This window comes from Haliaeetus leucocephalus, unplaced genomic scaffold (genome assembly GCF_000737465.1).
Source record: "Haliaeetus leucocephalus isolate CR32 unplaced genomic scaffold, Haliaeetus_leucocephalus-4.0 Scaffold151, whole genome shotgun sequence".
NCBI classification, from domain to species: domain Eukaryota; kingdom Metazoa; phylum Chordata; class Aves; order Accipitriformes; family Accipitridae; genus Haliaeetus; species Haliaeetus leucocephalus.
This window is the reverse complement of record NW_010972587.1, coordinates 6,082,007-6,103,674: the sequence shown is the minus strand read 5'-3', so window position 1 is coordinate 6,103,674 and position 21,668 is coordinate 6,082,007.

Here is a 21,668-nt window from a genome sequence, read left to right as displayed (position 1 = left end):
GAAATGGGCATTTTTTTCTGTCCCTTTCGCTTTGATTTCATTACAAAAATGGTAATAAACCTATCTAACCTTAAACAAGTCCAAAGTAAAGTATTAACAGTTTCTTCTTGTGTGCTCCTTCACTGGAGTGACCTACAGCTCTCCAGAGGTAAGTCAAGTGACCCGAAAGGCTCCTTCTCACGCCGACGTAAGGAGTGCCACCAGCCTCCTGCCCACAGCCTTTCGAAGTCACCCTCAGTGGACTGGCACACCCCCCAAAGAGGACGATGCAAAACTGTGCTCTGACATCCTTAGACTGCAGATTTCTCAGTGTCAGTTTGGTTCTTGGGTCAGCAAAATCCGCATATTTTCAAATCCTTCCACATGTTTAAGGAACTCTGAACACAATGCTGCCCATGCCTTGCTAGTCTGCTGCAACGTGAAGCAAAACCGGCACAAACCACAACAAGCAACAGCTGGGACAAAGGGGGTGCATGTGCACCCACTGGACGGACATAGTCCTCCTGGAAAGGAGCATGAACCTCCACTAGAGATGGATATAACTCTTTAGAGCTTTCCAGAAGAAGCACTCCTCTCATCCTGTCCTACCTAAATTTAGTAAAAAAAAAAATAATTCAGTAGGAACATAAATACAAGTTGCTGCTTTCATTTCTATTGACAGGAAAAGAAAGGGTTACTTAATTTTTTTTTTCCCGTTGCAAATCATGAATAGCTCACAGACTTGGAGAAGAAGTGAAAACTGGTTTACTATGAAAGCAAAATATGGTTGCAGTACTGCTCTGCCCACCTACACAATGACAAGAACAGGACAAAGCTGCAAAGCTATTCCCAAGGCAAAGTGGATTCTAAGCAAGAAGGGGTGGGAATAAACAAAAAAAATCTTAATAGGAAGCTGTAAGATACGTATGGCTTAAACTATAGCTCTTGATGAAGACACTGGCAGTACAAAAGCTTTTAATGGTATTGCATTGTCTGAAATCCTTGCAATACTCGGCATTGAATTTAAATCTCAGAAAATACATTAAGGATGATTGTGTACTAGCCAGAAAAAGCAAACTGTTCCTTCCCGGCTCTTGATGAATCATGTGAATGATGTGGTAGAACAGATAGTGCACTAATGGTCAATACTTTATGGAAGGCTGCCTTGAGACAACTGTACTCCATAATGTGTGTATCACTGTTCAGAAGATTTTGGGGGAATGCAAGAAGTCTTTAAAAAAAAATCCCCAAACTTTACAGCGAGCACAGGCAGATATTTCTAACCTCATTACCGAACATCTGTGATTCTCAGTCAGAGCCTCACAAAAATAGAAATAAAAACATAAGAAATAAAAGGAGGAAATAATTACATACATGAGGAAAAATGCAGGTTAAGATCTAAGGAGATGAGGGTCCAAATAAACTCACATAATGAAATCACATGGGTGTTTTGCAAGTGAACTTCATGAATGATAATGAAATCAGAGCAGTTACGCCAAAATATAGCTGATTTATCAAAGTAATATATAAATTATTAAATACAATGTAGTATTAGCAATTCTGTATAGTATAATAGCGAACATAATACATAATGGTATACACTGTATGGCTGTTAACATACTGCTGAGATTTGGCTCTGTGTACTCTGGGCTACTTTTGTATATCTATCTGAGCAATGTTTTTTTTTAAACACGTAATCTGAAATCTTACATTATCACTTTCAAGAATATTTTATGGAGATTTCTGCTTACCAACTAGGATTAGCTGCAGCCTAGCAGGGTGAGAATAATTCGAATTGCATTCATTGCTTCTGTAATTATTTTAAGTGACTTCTAATCAGGATTGAAGAACCGTGCCTATACTCTCATTTTTAATTACAAACTGAGGTTTGAAGGACTTTAACTTGACTCAAGTGGCCCTGATGTATGCAGCTCACGACTCATTCACGCTAGCCCACCAATAATTCCATTGCGGTGAGGGAAGAGAAACCAACCTTTGTTTTTAAAGAGAAATCAGTCACTGAAATACGTCACTCTTGAAATCGCAGCATCTTAGAATCTACATTGCATACTGTGGTGTTTTTGGAACAAACCAAAACAACAAGTAATTTCAACTAGATCTTCAAGTCAATGCATCTGATAGAGACAAGTTTTCTTTAATGAGAAAAGTTCTACTGATTAAGAAAGATCTCTTTAAGCCAATTTCCAAGATAGGCTGCCTGGCAGAATTAGTTTTAAATTAAAGCTCTGCAGGAGCTGCATGCTATCGACATTGAATTTGGAAGCCACGAGACTGTGAAAGTTACATATTTTCCAAAGAAAATCTAAGGCAAAGAAAATCTAAGGCAAAGAAAATCCATGTAGGTATAGACGGAAGACGACGGCTTTTTAAATACGACCCATTTCCCTGTAATCCGGGTGCAAGCGGCCAGAGGTCCGGTCCGAGGGGAGGCAGGAGGAGGCACAGCCTTCCCTCTGGAGCCCTCCGTGCCTGCTGCCGGCAAAGAGACCCCGGGACTTCGCCCAGACCCCGCGGGACCGCTCGCTCGGTGCGGGGGGAGGTGTATCTTGCCGGTCTAGGCAGAGCACGAATGCGGCGCATTTCCCACCAATCTGAAGGTTGCAGTGTTCAAGATGTTTGAATGTTACCTCGGCTTCTTCCAAAGCAACGTTTTGTACACGAGTCAGCTAACAAAATGTCCAGTGTTTTTACTTTTTCCATTCTCCAAATATACTTTTAAAGTTATGCCCCTTCTCAGGCAATGATTAATTAATTCTTGAGTTTGGGGGTAAACGTGCTCAAATCTGTGGAACTGACTCAAAGCCGTTACAAGAATGGAGTGATCTTGACTTCCCTCTCACCTCATTAGAAAACAAACTAATTAGAAAGTCCATATAAAGAAGACAGAGTTGTTCCAGGACTTGTCCCCTTGCCTGTGAGTGATTAATACGTAAAGTCAGATGAAAAACATTTTTTTCCTGGCAGGTGAAAACAGAGATAGCAGGACCAAATTCATCTCCAGTGACAATTCATTAGGCTCAATAGAGTTACACTAGGACAGCTTTTAACATTGTTTCAAAAACAAAACATAACAGAAACCTCTCTGCTTTTCAATGAATAAATACTGAACAGGTATTTCTGTCTTCATTTACCTAGATTGCTTTAAAGGAAATGATTTGCAAAGCTATGAGACAATTTCTGTTTATTCAAACAAACAAGGCTTTTATCCTCACACACCTGTGTCTTCTAACCTAGAAAATTAATCAGCTATGTTCTGCTAAAGATAAAGTACTATGTTTTTAACTAATTATGCTGAACACTCTAGCAAAGTGTTTCTGAATAGGAGCATAAAACACTCTCCCATTTTATATGGTAATCAACAGAAGCATCATTTAGTGTCACTTGCTGTAGGAAGCCACTGCGGTAGCTCTCTTCTGCAGGACGTGGGACTGGGGATCAGGACACTGGCTCTTTGAAGAAACTCCTTTCACATCCTGATCGGATGCTTGAGCTGTTACAAAGCTTAACTAGTAAGAACCTTACTTGGACAGCCCAGTTGTCTGTGAGCAAACATAAAACATTTAGAAATATGTTTCAGGTGGTGAGTGGCATACTTACCACTGCTCTAAAATTAAAAATTCTTGACTATTAATGATGTGTCCATGAGTTATGCAGGTTCTCACTGGTTTGGCTTAGCTTTTGTTTGAGATGTAGGGAAGACAGAAGTTCTAATAATAGACTTGGTGAAAATCCCAGCCTGGTGTCTCAAGTGGAGACACACCATGGTGAGCAGCCAAAACTCCATTATTCCCAACAGCACCCAGGCAGAAGTTCTTTTCAGCTGTAGCAGAAAAACATCCTCACTAGTTCTATGCTCTCAGGTAGGGATAACATGGGATTTTCTCTTCTTCTTTCTTTAAAGCAAACAATTCAGTATGCAAAGAAACTGATAATGCTGACAAGTCTCATTTGGTATAAGCCACCCTTCACCATCTAGACACTCTAATAATGCACTAAGATTTACAGAGTTTATATTAATCTACAGTGGGGAATTAGTAAAGAAAAACTATAGCATTTTGCAATCATACTCTCACTAGTTCATTTTCACTTTCTGAGCAATTCTCTGTATAGACAAATGAGGCTTTGGCGGAGGGGGTAAATTCACAAGAAACCATTGAGATTCCCATCCGCTCTTATCTGTTATAAAGCATAAAATATTACCTGCAAAGTCCTCCTATTCTTACACATGGATGCAACCCATGGGAAAACTCTCAAGAGATTATTAGAGCCTTTTATTTTCAGTGGGCTCTTCTTTGATGGGAAGTATGAGAAGGCAGGGAAGGCACAGGACTGAGGGTGGCTGAGAAGGGACTTCTGCTGTACCATTCCCTAGTCTCAGAGGTTGCATAGGTGATCTTTCTATCCTTTTTCTCATTTCAAGGTGACCATTCACGCAGATGGCTACTCACACAAGTTAAACAAAAAACCCCTAATGTGGCAAAGGAGAGAGAGTAAAAAGAGATTTTTTTACTGTCTTGTCCATTTAAAGAATATTTTGCCTGTTTTAAATATGCCAGAAAAGTTGAAATGTCAGTATTCCCCTAGCGAAGATGCAGTTATAGAAGTGTTCATGCCAATATTATGTCACGTTAGCTCTGTGAGCACAGCAAGAATGGTATAAAGAACTTGATACCAGCACATCTCTGCATTGTGACTTTTCACAACAGGCTTATGTACATATATATAACCCTACCAAAATGGTTGATTTGTTAAAACTTACCAAGCCTGAAAACTATAGGGTATCTGAAACCAAAAGCATCAGTATGTCCCATTTTTGTGGTGTTGTTGGACTATAGTAGGTCGATTGAAGAGTCCTAAGGATGAAATAGAGGATGAAAATTTGACAGACAGCATGGCTGCATTTGTAGCAATCTTTTTGGCATATTCAGTTTTCTTGTTGCCACCACACTAGATTGGAATTTTTTAACCTATTTCTTTGCTAAGCTATGGATATTTTCCCCTCATTTTTGACAATGCTGGTCAAAACTGTGTTCTTACTTACATGCAGCAGCTCCATTGCCCTGCTGGGGAAGTGGGAAAGGCAGCAAGGAAGCTTATTTTCCTACTTAACTTCTAAAAATATTGAGCATTTTTGATGTTCGTGTCATTATAAAGCAATAAAAAGGGGCCTCTTAAAAATAAAAAAGATAAATGAAATTTGAACCTGCTCCCAATTGTGTTAGTTCTAGAATATACAATTTTATTAGCAACCGCATCAGGCCCAGAGAGTCAATTTTGATCCTTTCCAGTTCAGTCTGGAATAAGAAGCAGCAGTTTTTGTTGTTGTTGTTGTTGTTGCTTGTGGTGGTTGGTTTGTTTTTTTTTCCTGGCTGCTCTCACTCAGCTAACAATTCCCCTTAGCAGTGAGATGAACCTCTCTGAGGACGTACCATCCACCAATGTCCTGGAGCTGAGATACAGCAAGATGAATTTAACTGCATGATGTTATTCTATTCTGTTTCTTCTGTCTTTCAGGACAGATCCTGGCTCAGAAGAACACTTTAATTCGATTTGGATTCTGTACTAGGAAGCTTGTATATAACCCTCCCAGCAGTGTTCCTTGATGAAGGAAGGCTGCACCTCAAAGATAACTGATTGCCATGTAGAAATCAAGTTATTAAGACAACTTCATATTTTTTCAGAATTTTTTTGTGTATATATGTCTCAGTTACTAATGCTGTGGCCAGGAAGTGGGGGAGAAAGACACAAATGATTCCATTTCTTTGTCTGAATATGTATTCCCCTTTTCAGCCATTTGAAAGAGAAAAAATACCCCATGATTTTTATCATCAGTTCATTTTTTCCCAAGTTCTGCAAACTCTGTAACTTGAATAAGATACTCTTTCTTACCCCACACCAGACTCCACAATTTGGTTTTGAGCACCACTTTCTTTGACATAAGAATTTTAAGATCTTTGTATACCACTTACTAATCCTCTCTGTATTTCACCACTGTACTCCTTATGGTCCCAGTCAGACCCCCCTCAAACACTGCCTGGTATTTTTTTTCTGGTCATAAAACGTACATCTACACCATTAGTTAATCCTAAACATCTCTTAAGACCTGCCTAATTGCAGTCCTAAGACTCCTAGCATCATCAATAACCTCCTCTTCTCTGGAGAAGGCACTCTGGAGAAATTGGGAAGGTGAGCTGCTCTAGAGAAACTTCCCCAGTCACAAAGTTGGTCTTACTGTACACAATTATAAGGAACTGCCACCATTTGAATAACTGACCTGGGGAAAATGCAATTTCTGTATATATTAACTATCCCATGGTGTTTTGGGGCTCTACATTTTTAATTCCAAATCATGGACTTTGCCTTAGTCATGTAATGAAACAATAAATTCATGGGTGTTCTATAATATGAGTAAATAACATAAACAATACAAAACCGAAAAGAGCAAAATATATCTGAAGGCTACAGCTGAAAACTATGAGGGAAATACAGAGCAGATATATGACAGAAAAATAACACAGCTCCAGCTTTTCTGTATAAGTCCTAGCGCAGTTTTCCCTTCAGTGCCAAATCCTTCTGGATGATCAGCAGCAGAAACATAGTGAAACTCTTCCCCTTTAAACATTTTCTATTCTCTACACTGTTTCATTCCCCCCCCCCCCCCCCCCAATCTTACAGATCTGCATCAATATTCATCTGTATTTATTGATACAGGCTCTGCTAAGTGTTTCCATTTAATTAATTGGTTTGGTATGTTTCAACACTGATTGACTCAAGTCCCAGCTTCCATTAATCTTCCCTGCTGACCATGACAAAGCTCTCATAAATTTGTCCCACTCACACAAGTGGCAGATCATTTTTCAACTTCATTTCATGTTACGTTGTATGGGAGAAGCTTCTTGTTCCCTTGGCCAAGGGCAGCACTTGTTAAACAACTGCGCAGCATTTAAGAACCAAGTGACAGCTTCTGGTTTTGTTAGACCAGGTAGCCTCCAAAATAACTCGATACAGAGCAAAGCCTGAACCAGATTGCCAAATAGAATACGGTTTTGGAACAATTGCAGAAACGTGTTTCTCTCTTGTATAAATTTCTTTATTAGGCAGAAAATGTTACTCTTATTTTTAGCTGAAATACTAAACTAAGTATGCAGAGGGTTTATAGAAAGGTTTCTTCTAGATTGAAAACAAGAAGTGAGCAGTTCAAGGCCACACAATAGACAATTTCAAAATGAGTTCTCAGAGCTGGCTGTTGGCCGAATTCCCTGAAAAACATGATTTTACAAAACCATTACCAAACAGTGTTGAGGCCTGCAGAACTGCATGGTATCACCTTTTGTAAACACATTTTCTGCTGGTCCGTTCGGGGGAAACTGTTTCCTCTCCTCCCTTCCAGCTTCAGGAAGCTGAAGAAGAAAAGACAGAGCAGATGTATGTATTCATCCACATGGCAGAGAGAAGTTTGGAGGTAAAGGATAGACATCTGTGTGCTTTGGGATGAAGGAACAGTGAAATCCCATAACTTTGGGTGAAGACTGTGGAAACCTTCTAGAATAGCAAAAGATATTCTTGCACGTTAGCTTCATCTTCTTAAAACCACCTTTGTGTAGACAAGTTTTACACTGTCATAAGAGGACAGAACACAGCAGTGGAGATGGGGTTAGGAAAATTAGACCCATGATCTCTCATTAGCTAGAGTAGTTGACACCTAGTCCTAACTGCATCTAGGATATTTCTTCTTTAATAGAGAAAAGGACAAGAATAAATAGACTATGCACATTAAATTAAATAAAAGCTATCAAATTTCCAGCTCCAGCTTTGCTGAACAAGTCCTAGAACACTCTTTTTCCCACAGTACCAAATCCTTCTGGATGATCAGCAGCAGAAGACATCGTGAAACTCTTTAGCTGTCATTAGCTAAGTAGAGGATACCTAGTCCTAACTGTATGCAGGGTATTTCTTTTTCAATAGGGAATAGGACAAGAGTAAACAGTCTATGGCCATTACATTAAAAATAAGCTATCAAATTTCACTTTCTCCCTAGGAACTTCTTCTCACCTCCTGTAAAACACCAGACAGCTCTGGAGTAAGCATCCTTTTCAGAAAGTCTATCAGCTCATAGAAAGGCTGCAACAACAGTACCGTACAGGCTGACATTGAAGAGCATCTCTATTTTATTATGCAAAATAATCCTTTTCCTGACAGAATTATAAAGGGAAAAATAAATAATTTTCTGTGGCATGGGAGGAATTTATCACTTAGCCAGAATGTTTAACTGGGATGACAATGAAAACCCATCAGGTGTTGGAAGTGATACGTTGTTAAAACTTACATAATTCAATTTTGTTCCATTTTTACCTTTGGGGAAAAAAATATCGGGTAGGGCAGTTTTCAGACAAAGTTGAAGAATGAAATTTGAATGCTTAAATAAAGCTACAAGCACCTGAAAACAACATCAGAATGATAAGTGTTTTGCAAACAGTAGTAGGCATTACACACATCGCTGCAGTTAGGAAATACATTATTTCTGGAACAGGTAATCGAAGAAATCATGTCAAATTTCACAATGCTAGTAGCAATTATATTTGCCAAGATTATCCCTTGCTACTTACCCTGTTCAGACAGCAACACTTTCTTCCTTCAGGCAACTCCAGGCACATCAGGAGGACTGAGAGTCGTTCATGTGCCAGCAGTACTGCCAGCTGGACCGAAACCTGGGTGTGTAAGGGAAAAAAGGGTCCAGAGAGCTGCTGGGGACTGGAACCGAAGGGCAGGGTTGTACCTGAAGAGGGAGAAAGACACACAGAGAGGAAGAGAGAATAAGAGTGGGAAGGGAAGGGAAGGGAAGGAGAAAGGAGAAAGTCCAATCATATAACAGATGCTCTCAATTTCATTGCTTAGCTCCAAAGACAATGAATAGGCAGGGACAAATTTGGGGAAGCCTGATTCTTCTGGCTGACCTGTTTTAGGGCAGTATTTCTAGAGTAAGGCAATGCATATTAGCCAAATGAAGATTTTACTGTATGGCAACCTTCAGTGCCCTGGGAGGGAAATGCTTTTGATTTCAGAAGATAAACATTTTCCTTTTTCCTTTCTCCACATCAGCTAGAGCTTAAAAGTTAATCCTTAAGCTTTTTACTAAGTGTTACCTTGTCTACACTGATCAAATGTTCCTCCACTCCCACTGATACAACCATTTTATTAAAGACTGGATGCTTTTCTTCTCTTTACTAGTCAGATAGTATCTCCATAATCCCTAGTACCGTCTGTGTTGTACAAAGTCACGCTGACGGTAGCAGAGCTGACTGACTCTCTGCATCACATGTCTTTTGATCACACAACACAGGAACTTCAAATGTGATGCCAGGAGAAAGGGAGAGAGACACAGTCCAAATGAAAATTAATTTATCCTGCCCAAGTCCAGTCTTTCCCTGAGGCAGAGCAGCAGGATAATACAGAGACAAGCTAACTCCCCTTCCCAGAACCACACAAAGCACAAATAGAAAAAGCCCTATGAAGTCATACAGTCCTCTGACTTTCGCTGTAGAATTGTCTTTTACAGTATATTGTACACTACAGTTTTAACTTACACAACCACTGAAACAACCAACATTTCCCTTAGGAATTTATTCTACAATCTACTAGGTCTCATTCTGAGGAAATAAAGGGGTAATGATTGCAAAAGCTTGCCATCTGTCAGATTTTAAAAGTCGTATATAAAAAATTACATACAAAACTACATTAAAAGGTCATGGAGTATAACACTCCAAATTTTAGAAATGTGGAAATTAATGCTAGAGTACTCAACCTTATGCACATCTACATGATGATGATATATTCTCCAGTTAAACAATTATATACTCTTTTTTTTTTTTTTTTCCTACCTGACCCTGCCTCATTCAGAATAGACAGAGCTCATTTAATGAGTTGACTGTGACTGTTTTGCCTTCTCCTTATTTTTCAGGCTTTGGATTCAGGCACTACACATAAAGCAAACTCTTCTGAAGATTAATCTCCTTAAAGGCTTTTCTCTGGTGCTCTTCACAATACCATTTGGATGTTTCACACACACTATGCTCAGGGCAACCTTGAGAGGTGTTAATTCCATCTGACAGCCAAAGAGCCCAGGCGGGGAGCCCTCCTAACATTTGGGTGCTCAGTCTGAACCCCCAGAGCCTAAATGTTCAAAATACTCAGACTTAGGCACTACCGTATCCACCCCAAGTGTAGCTGCTACTGCATCAATTACAGTGAATTGTCTGTAGTACTCCTGGAAATCAAAGCACATGTCCCAGGCCAGGCTCTAGAAACCAAGGGATGAAAGCAATGAGAATCAGTGCAAAGTGCTGGTTTAATGCTGGATAGACCAACACCCCAGGCTCCACAGACTAGCCCCACTCCATTTACAGGCTTCTACAGCCTCATGCTCCCTGTGCAATATCTAAGAGCGAGATTCACAGACTTGCTGATTCACAAACCCTCAATGGAAGCTATTTCCCATTGGATAAAATAAATACATGTTTGCTGAACTTGAGGAACAGAAAAAGCTTCAAACTTAACAGATGGGCATTCATGGACATGCACTTATGGGTAATGGGTGTGAAACAAAGGGAGCTGAGTTCTGATCCTACTTCAGGTGAATGGTTTAACTCTTTTACTCAGAATGGAGCAAATTTGGCAGAAACCACTGAGCTTTTTCAGCCAAAGAACGCTGTTCGTTAAAGTCATTATAGTACAGTGATTGGTTAAATAATTTAAACCAAGTTTCCCACACCTAAATGCATGTTCTGGAGACTGGAATTCTGGAAAAATACTGGTGGCAGTGCCTTTGGCAGTAGCACCCTGCGTTGCACAAGGCTTAATCTAATAGGTAGGCTCTGGAACAGATATCTAATCAAAAAAGACAGGCAAAAGAATGGCAATTTGTGAATCTTGACAACATTTAGTTGTAAGATAGATAGGTAGTTATTCAGCACTGCCAAGTCTTACGAGACTTAGCTAGAGTAGGAAAATTATTGGCACAGGCATAAGTATCTGGGGACTAAGTGTGAGGTCCCCCATTCAAGTCCCCCACTAAAGGTGTGGAAAAGAGGCAAAGTTCAATACAATGTTGAGGTTGACATTAGCCTGTCCCACCACATTTAGACCTACTGCACAACACTCTGTTAACGGTTTATTGTAAGCAATTCATTTTTTGCGTGTGTCTTCTTTGTGTTGTTGCTCCCCGTTTTCTTGGAATCAGTTTCTCTAACGATCCCAACTGCGTATGTGAGAGCTTTCATCTGGATCAGAACTGGACCAAACTTTTGGCTTCTGATGTAGATATGACCATTTTTGGCCTGAGAACAGGGACTGTCTCTTACAGATAGCGAAAGCAGTGTGTATCAACCAGCTATCGGTGTGGAACACCACCATAGCGTATTTATACGCTGTAATATGTTCTAACGTCTGTGCATTAATTTAACCCTAATGCATATCTGGTGTCAGAGGTCTTAGCATGAATTGGGCCCTTCCTGGGTCTCTGATTAGGTGCAATCACACCTAAAGGAGATCATACTGCCACATCCTTATTATTATCAATTCTAAATACAGCAAACTGGCATGGGTAGCATATGCTGCAAACACAGGTACACCTGGCCATCACTGGAACCAATAATACAACAAGAGGGCCTGGGATCTCGTGTCCAGCACCAGGCTCTATAGAAGAATGTGCTTTAATGGGAAAAGACTTTGATGCTTTTTTCCCCACCCACTCCAAGCTCGATTCAGTGTGCCCATCATCCTCAGCCTGCCTCTGCCCTTTGCCTAGTTGCTCCTAAGACACATCTCCTCACTTCACTAGTCCCAGAAGTGGTCTAATTTCTCATCCTACTCCTGGTCCTTTTGCATAGCTAACCCTCCTCTACTCTTCTGCACTGCTGCCCGCTGCCACATCTTCTCCCTCATCCAGTAGTCTTGTTAACTAGTCTCATTTTCCCTTTCTGGTAGCTCGATTGTATTTTCCTTTTTTTCCACCCTAGGTTTCCAGTTGTCTCCCAAACTCTGTGTATGTTCATTATCTCCTTCAGCCTTGCTCCCCACTGTCGCTGCCTCAGCAGCTGCTGCTCTCCCGCTGGCACTGAAGCTTTTTTCAGACCTATTTCTCCTTTTTTCCAGTTTCACCAGTTCCTGGATCACCCTGTGTCCTGGTTTCAGCTGGGATAGAGTTAACTGTCTTCCTAGTAGCTGGTACAGTGCTGTGTTTTGAGTTCAGTAAGTGAAGAATGTTGATAACACTGATGTTTTCAGTTGTTGCTCAGTAGTGTTTAGACTATAGTCAAGGATTTTTCAGCTTCTCATGCCCAGCCAGGGCACCTGACCCAAACTGGCCAACAGTGTATTCCATTCCATGGGACGTCCCATCTAGTTTAGGAACTGGGAAGGGGGGGGCAGGGAATCGCCGCTCAGGGACTGGCTGGGTGTTGGTCGGTGGGTGGTGAGCAATTGCCCTGCGCGTCATTTGTACATTCCAATCCTTTTATTACTACTGTTGTAATTTTATTAGTGTTATCATTATCATTATTAGTTTCTTCTTTTCTGTTCTATTAAATCGTTCTTATCTCAACCCAGGAGTTTTACTTCTTTTCCTGATTTTCTCCCCCATCCCACTGGATGGGGGGGAGTGAGTGAGCGGCTGCGTGGTGCTTAGTTGCTGGCTGGGGGTAAACCATGACACCCTACAAGCTGCTTCGAAGACCAAGAACACCGACTGCTCTTAAGGGTTCCTGGTCTTGCCCAAAGACATTTAAGTGTCTCTGCAGGAGATCCACGCCAAACTCCCGATTTTGCTCCCCAGTGCAACTCACAGTCTAAGCAAGTTCTTCACTCTGTTTGCCACCCACCTTTCCCATGTCTCTGCCTCAGCTCTGCCTTGCCACCTGCGCATCTGAACTGGTGAGCTTCGTCTTGCAAACCTCCGGATCAAGGGGCAAGAGGAGAACTGGAGAAACACACAACCCGTCCAGCGTGGGTGTGTAGACCATGCACAATCACAGCAGCCCAGAGCTGCAATGGCAGGAAGAAATCTTGCTCCGCTCCACATTCAGAGAAAATGACACTTTCAGGGCATTTATATGCTGGAATTTCAAGATGTGTGAGCTGCCTACATTGACTTATCAAGTGTGTGGGGGTTTTCACGTATAAAGAAGTTACTCCTCATTAAATGCCAAATCCAACTCCAAGCCAGGAACTGCTGGAGTTTCTAAGCAAAAAGATAGTTCTGATAATGTATATTCTGTCCAAACTTCCTCTATGCTGATCTCCTTCTTGAAAAAAGAGAAGTTATTGGTTTATTAGAGCCTTAAACATTCTTCTCAGCATTCTACCAAACTCATCTAATAGAATAAATAAGTTAAAGGGAAAAAAACCCCCAACAATCTGTTAATGCCTCCCACAAAGAGCAATCATCTGAAGACTGAAACTTGAAGATCAAACCAGAGAACTGGGTATAAGAAAAAACCTCCCCTAACATGCTGCAGGAATAACCTCTTATCTTTTCAACAGACCAGGCAGTAGCATGGGAGTATGATGAACACTGAAAACAGTGGAAACGAATCCAAAGCACAAACACTGGAAAAGTAAAAATCAAGTCATGATTTTTGATTTATTTTACCCCATTCATGTAAATTTAGCACACAAACGATGGCAGATATGCAAGTTCTACTTGAATAGAATGAACCGTGTGCAGAAGGCAGTATGTGTGATATCTTACATCCACGGACATGTTTATCTAGCATTTTTCTACCTCTGTAAGGAATACACCAGGCTATTTTAAAACAGCAGTTTTGGTTGTTTCCCTTGTATATGTGTTTTTTCACAAGTTTTAATTAAATTTAACAAGAAAAATAGCAATTGGGTTAAATAACAAGCTGTGAGAGTAAAACTACCCAGTAGTCAAAGAAAAATAATAATGTAAGAACTAAAATGCTAATGACATACTATGAATGTAATGATCAGCTGATTAGCCATTTAATTTCTCATTTGAAATCAAATTTACATACCTAACTTATCAATTCAGATGTGACAGTAACATTAAAATTAAATATGTGGTTTGGTATTTCAGTAAATGACAGCCATTGGTTAAACAGCAATAATACTAGCCTTTGGGACAAACATCTAGAGCACTTTGCCTAATTCATTTCATTTTCAAATGAACAAAGCCTGGCTCTGAATGCCCTGCTTTCCTACAAATATGCCTGGAAGGGCTTGTTGTTAACTCTGGAGACTGAAAGATGGTGGCTGCAAAAATGAGCCCCATTTATTATGTCAAAACCCAACCTTTCAAGCAGAAGGGTACCGTTCAGACAGCACAGCAGCTCCCCGGAGAGGATAGATGCTTCGGATGTGGTCTGTACAGAGCTGCTCACCAGGCACGTTAGGGCTCCATGCCCCACTCTTTCTAGCAACTAATAGCTTTAGGATTACATTCTCAAGAAGGAAATATGAGATTTTTAAGCCCTTTTTAATGAGAAACAACCCCCCTTCCCTGAAAACGGATGGCTTATGTAATACTTAATTCATTATTTTTCAGAAAAAATAGCCACTATGGATCACACATCCGTGAAATTTGGGTTAATGTCCGCTTTGCTGCTGATGCTGTTGAGTGACTTCAGGGACATCAAGAGTAAAATCTTGTGAAAAAATAAAGATATCTCTTCTGATGTATTTTTCAGTACTGCTAATTAATGCATTGTTGATTAGGACCATGTGTCTGAGATAACTATACTTTATAGCAACATTTCCATTACAAATTCCTATTTATAAATCTGGGAACAGAGACACATTGCAATTCATCACGGATGGATTATCACTCTGCTTTTTAAATATGGTTGAGAAATAGTAAGGAAAAGTAAAAAACTTCTTTTTTTCTTTTCAACCATGAGAATAGAATTGGACTTCCCCACAGGCAGGTTACCTTTCCTTCCATTTTCTCTTTGTGACAAAGACACTTGCCTGGAATGTTAATTCACAGAGAGAGAAAAGAAAAAGAAAAACCTGGCAGATTGGGACTCTACCTGCTACTACACATTTGGAAAGATGGAAACACAGCCTAAGGAGATGTAGAAACAAGTCATAGTGCAAGCTGTGTGGCAAAACTTGCATGCAGAAATTGCATAGCTATAAAAATTGTCATATAGGGCTGCGGGTTATCACATGATTATCTTTGCTAACAGCATGTGTGTGTATATATATATATATATTTATATGTAGTGCCCAGGTATATGCAAGGGCGGAGGAAATATTCTTTGCCCTGTGATGTTTAAGGCTTTTATTCGCTTCTGTTGCTACTTACCGTGGTTATTTGTCCCATCTGCTTAGCAATATGTTGTGCGTCAATTTGTGAAAACTATAGGAGATCGCCACCTACATAAATGAGAACATAAATGGGAACATTTATGGACTGAAAAAATAGCCTGAAATGCTGCATTAGTTTTGCCTTTATTCCTTCCTTACTGAGTTTCACATACCTGTTTTCCCAGAATTTACAGTCTTTCAGCATAGAGCACTTTCTGTGTTGTCAGTCTCACAAGCAGCCTGCAGTTTCAGAGACAAGGTTTGTTGTAAGCTTAATTCCTTTCATTTCTCAAGTTCTTAACAAAACCCCCAACTTTTCTATCTGTCAAACATTGCCATGCCATAAAAATTAGTCTGGTGGATGTGGGCATTAAAGTGCTTCAATTTTTCTAGCACATATTTATCTCAAAATGGTGTATATACATTCCATTTGCAGTAAAAGAGAAAACCTGGCTTTGCACAGGCATGGAGGATTAAAGGAGACATTGCAGAATAGAAAGTGAGGCTGCCCAAAGCGTGCAGAGTACCCTGCCTTCTGGGCTCTGCACCAGCCTTCTGTTAATAGCAGACCTCTGCTTTTGGCAGCAATTAGGAGGATAATTTCATAAAGAAAAGTGCTGTCAGAAAACAGTAAGACTAATGTATTTTGAACTGCATGTTGCTCTTGGAGAATATTACCCAGGACACAGGTTTATCTCCATGAGTCCCCCTCTGAACAAAGCATTGTGGAAAGAATTCAGACTCTGACGGCCAGCCCCTCACCTAACTGCCCCGAGGGGCATTGATTAACAAATCGGAAGATTATAGTGACAGAGTGAATGTTGGTGGCAATTATTTCATCACAAAAGAGAGTTAAATTTGGCAGCCATGCTGTCATTTCATTGAAGGATAAGAGAAAAGCACGCGCTTTGTTTTTCAGGAATATTCAAATTGTGAAAGTTTGTGGACACTGGCCCTTTTGTTAAATTAAAACCCAGTGAGCACATTCAAACCCTGACAGCCAGATGACAAGCCTCTGTTTCCAGTTTTTACCAGCTTAATAAGTAACCAGATTGTCACCATGGCATAAAAGAGCCACGCTTACTCCTATGCCATGTCTCCACTCCAAAGCTAAGCCACCAGAAATTGCTGAAGGGTCACTCCATTCATCTTCTCCCCAACAGCCCTAATGGCACTTTTGGAGCAGGCAGACAGCATGAGCGACAGCAGCCCTGAAGCTACTTTAATGTGTTCCACAGACACAGGCTGGCATTTTTTACCTGAGATTCAGGGATATGCATCAATGTCTTAATGCCTCTTCCTTCTACTTCAAATGTGCTTTAAGCACTGTTCCACTATCCCAGAAAGTCAAGGCCAAACTGCAAGCTATTAGTTACTGCCTGGAGCAGGAGCTAGCCACAAGCAGCGCAGAGGGAAGAGCTTAGTCTTGGGATTATTTGCCACAGCACTGTATTCAAATCATGTTTGCACCAAAAGTGGTTTTTTTTCTCTATTTCTTAACTAAACTTTTGTTATATAGATCTGCCAATGCAGCTTTTGTAATAAATGAAAAGCCCATGATGAGTTTGAAAACAAAACCTGATATAATTCTACCCAAGGGAACTTGTATTTCTTGCAATGACAAAAAAAAATGACACCTTCATATTTATTAGTAATAACAGGTAGCATCACCATTCCCAGTCAATGCTATCAGATGATTTGCGGAGACATAAACATAACTGTTGATGAATCCTTACAACAAGCAGAGATAGAAACCAGCATCCAGAACATGACTGATTTCTTTAAGGTACTGTAATGAATCAATGTCATTGCTTCTGTTAGATTTCGGGATCCTTGGTACCCAGGCCTGGAACCGAGCAACCCAGCCACACTGTAATCATTACCTTTTATTCCATAGCAAGGTCAGAAATGTTGCAGTAAACTCGGGTTGAAGGACAAAACAGTTCCTTGGTGTATTAGCTGAGAAACAGAGGACCGACACAGCCACATCCTTTCATAATGCCCAGGATCTTCACACTTCCTAGGATAGCCGTATTTGCATCAGTTAAATGTCTCATCAAAGTTGTAGCGCTGTCTAACCTCCTGTTTGTTTGTTTATTTATTTTCTATATTTATTCAACAGCAGGGAGCATAGTAATTACTTCCTTGGTCACTGATTTCCCCCCCCCACATCTCTATGACCACAAAATTCATGTGCTCCCGTTTCCTGTGTTAACCCTATTGCCTTTTATTTTGATAGCATCCAGCTGCCTGCTCATTTTTTTAATTTGTCCTCAGGTTTTGGCAATTTTTGTCTGTCTTGTGTTGACACCTGTCATTGCTGATACCTCACTGACCGTGAGTTAGGATGGAGGGAGACGCTGCCTCGGACTCCGTGCAAGTGGTCAGGGCTGTATTTCTTAAGTGAGCTGATGGTACTGATAGAAATGACTCGCAAAGTGATTTCTGTGCTTTTTTGCAACGTAACTACGTCTGCTGCAGGCTCACAGGAGGGGCAAGCAGCTCAGGAGATAACGCTGATGGATTAGTGGAATGAGAAACTTGTTCCAAAGACAGCTTTGCTGCTGATCCTGTTTGTCACACTTGAATGAAAAGGAGGTGGGAAAACATTATCCTTCATCAGAGCTGCTACAGGTGGGCAAGTCATACACCAGGTTTGGGGGTTGTTCTAAACTGGTCCCTAATCAAATATCCCTATAATTCTCTTATTATCAGCATGCCCCTCAGTTTCTGTTTCTTCATTTTACCTAATCCATCTTATTTTTTTATTTTCTCCTAGTTCAGTCCCGGCTCCTCTTTATAATTTGCAGCCGTTCTCTTCACCGTTTAAATGACATGTCAAATGCAAGACTGCAGGAAAAGCGAGGAGCCAAAACGTCAGGGAACTGCTGCTCTCCCCCACGCCTGCAGCACTCTGCCATTCCCTGGTTTGGTGGCAGTGCCTACAATAACTGCCTTGCACTTGCCTGTGACTCGTGATTTCTTTTGCATAACCACAATAAAGAACACCCACACAGAGCCATCAGTGACTTCAGCAATGGAAGCAGCAAGCAATTTCTTTATTTCTCATGAAATATTATATTTTTGAACCCCCCCCACCTCAAAACCCAAACCCACTACCTGACACAGGCTTAATTGCTCAGTGTTACATTTTCAAGGACTATTTAAATTCATTTTGGAGAGAAATTCTCTTGCATAGCCTATTGAGCAGAAAGGAAACATTCTGAGAGTCTGCAAAACAATTTGATTTTAAGGAATTACTGAGTCTATACAGATTTTAGGGAATCAAATTCATTATAATCTGCTGATGACAGATTTATACAGGATACGGGAGACTGAATATCACAACAAGTAGGTAACTGGCATCTCCTCTACGCCAAACACTTTACTGCCTTCCCTAGTACACGTTACCCTACCTACCTCCAATGAAATCCAAATAAATTCATAAAAATGTAATTACTGGAGGAAGTCTGAGAAATATAGATATAAATTACCCAGACAACAGCACATGACTTGCAGCCAGGCTGCAGAAAAGGGAACGACTACAATTGCTGGTTTGAAAACTCTTGTCTAGGTCTTTTAGTTTTCTAACTATAGGACACATATGAAATTCAACTGCAGAAAGACCATGAGCTCTCAGTGACCAAACCATTTTCTTTTAGAATTGGAGATGCATACTTTCTTACTCTCTACTGAAGTCTCATACATGAAAGCTAAAGGTTTAGATCACGGTTTTGGGAACACATTGCTGTATGCCTTTGAAATTAGCACAGTAAGTAAAGCAGAACTTTATCTTCAGGAGTAGCCCAGAGACAAGGGGCAAAGTTAACATAATTCCTCCTGCATCCATCACTTCACTTTATTTAAAGAGCCAGTTGATGTACAATGAAAGTGAGAAGCTTTTAAGAAATTGGAATTTTTTATTATTTTTTTGCTAATTTGCTTAAATTCTAAGCAACCTCATGTAGAGAGACGATAAAGCACCTAAAATACAACATAGACAGCATACATCACTCCACTTGACTATTTCTTTGAAAATAAAGTCAAATTTCCATTCTGTTTTTTTTTTTTTTTTAATAAATAATGAAATGCATTTATTCCCCGGACTGACTGATATGCCAGAGGTTGCAAGTTTCAGTTTAATTTACTTGATAATAAACTTTAGCAGGGGCACAGTATGTAATGCTCAGAGAGGAAATTAGCATGTCACTTACTGAACAAGATAATATTCACTAGATGTGTGGGTATCTTTTGTATTCTTCTCATTCCTTGGCTCTTCCACCTCTATTCTCAGCCTTTTACACCAAGAGAGAAACATGAATGCTTATCCGCAAACACACCTTTGTAGTTCTCATTTCCCATATAAATCAACAGCTTGTAACAAGTGACAGAGCTGACAATATTTTTCACGATCCATGCCCTCAATTAACACCGTTCCAGTGGCATCCATGCTAGGATGGATTTCTTCCTGAACTTCTCTTAACACGATCCAGAGTTACGAACTTGGGATGTACAAAGCCGCGCAATGCTTCCCCCACTGCTTTCATTTGGCCTTTTGGTGACACTTTCTAAAAATCTCTATTAGCATTTCGTGTTTGTTATCCCTTGTAGCAATATTGTCCAAAAGACAGAAGGAAGTTCTTAAGGTTGCTGTTTAGAAACAACTAAATCTGGGGGGGATTCTTGTGTTTGTTCTGTCAACGTTCGCAGGCTTGAAATGTAGCTTTTTCACAACCCAGGCTGCTCTCTGTGTGGATATTCCCCGTGCTGCCACTGAAGCCAAAGGATCAAGGATGAGCAGTTCAGTGCCTGCGCTGCAGGAAGCCTCTGGTGGGCCAGAAGTTTTTCAGAGAGTACGAGCTGCAAAACTAAAGACTGCAACCGCTGAGGCGCTTCCAAATACAACTACCTCTAAACAAAACAATCTCCATATATTTTCCTAAAAACTCTTTTAAAAGACTCTTGCAGTTTCAAAACTGTACGGCTCTGTGACCGGTTCCAAGTAGAGAGTTGATTGCTTTGGCTGAAATTTGAATTATCTTCTTTGCATTAATGCCCAGCAATAATTAGCAAAAGCATCCTTAGTGTGTGACCTCACCTGCGGAACGGCTTTGCTGGCTTGGTGATTGCTGTTCTAAATAGACAAAACATTTTTTCTCTAGACAGCCTTAGCTGCAGAGGTCATGAGCTGCTCCTCACAGATGAGGGAACTCAATTGTGTTCTTTCTTATTCCCAAGGATCTCTGAAACCTTTTCAGGCTAAACTGGCAATTAATTTGTTGAACTGAAATTCATTAAGCACTCAAATTGCAAACATGCAGCTGAGTATTAACAGTATATGAATCATATTTTGCTGCTTTATGCAACAAAATAAATTTCCAGTTGAACTCAATAGGACAAGTCACACTGCCCAAGGCAGTGATTCCTTAACTCAGGGGACTGAGTCAGATTCCTTTATAACCAATATTCCCCCAAGAGGGCAAAGCACTGAGAATGAAGCTGAGCTAAAATGCTGATTTGCTGAACTGTGAGTTCTGGATTATTTACTGGATGAATTATTATGTATATAGTGACCTGTCCTGTTAATTCAGATGTCTGAGTGAGAAGCCTAAAGCTAGCATGACTGCACACAAATGACACAGTCAGCTGGGATAAATACCTGTGCACATATCGGCATGGCCTGGCATGAGATTTACACAATCTCCTCCAGAGTTTCAAGGACCAGCAAGAGCTCGCTGGATGCTGCCAGGGCCATGACGCTTTCCCCGGCTCGGACCCTTCTGTCAGGGCAAACCCGTTCCAGGACACCCTGCCCTTCAGGGAGAAAACACACATTTCCCTGGCTCCCACCTGCTTTCCCCGGATGGTTTACATAGTGGCACTGGGTGCCATCTCTAAAAAAGGCAAGAGGAAGGGTCCAGGCACTTATAGGCCAGCCAGCCTCACCTCAGTCCCTGGAAAGATCACACAGCCTGTCTTTTTGGGCTGCACTTCCAAACATGTGAAGAACAAAAACTTTAAAGTTGTAATCAGCATGGATTTACCAGGGACAAATAATGTTCAGCAAACCTAAGTGCCTCCTACAACAAAATGACAAGGGGAGACCAGCGGATGTGATATACCTCAGCTTTACGAAAGCTTTTGGCTCCATACCCCACAGCATTTTCATTTGGCAGCTGAGGAATTGTGGACTGGAAAAAATGAGGGTTAGACGGACTAAAAATTGCCTGTACCTCTGGGTTCAAAGAGTGGCAATGAGTAGTTCAGCATCTGCTTGGTGGCCAGCAATGAGCAGAGTATGCCAAGGGCTGAAATCTTGCTGGTTTTGTTCGATGTCTTAA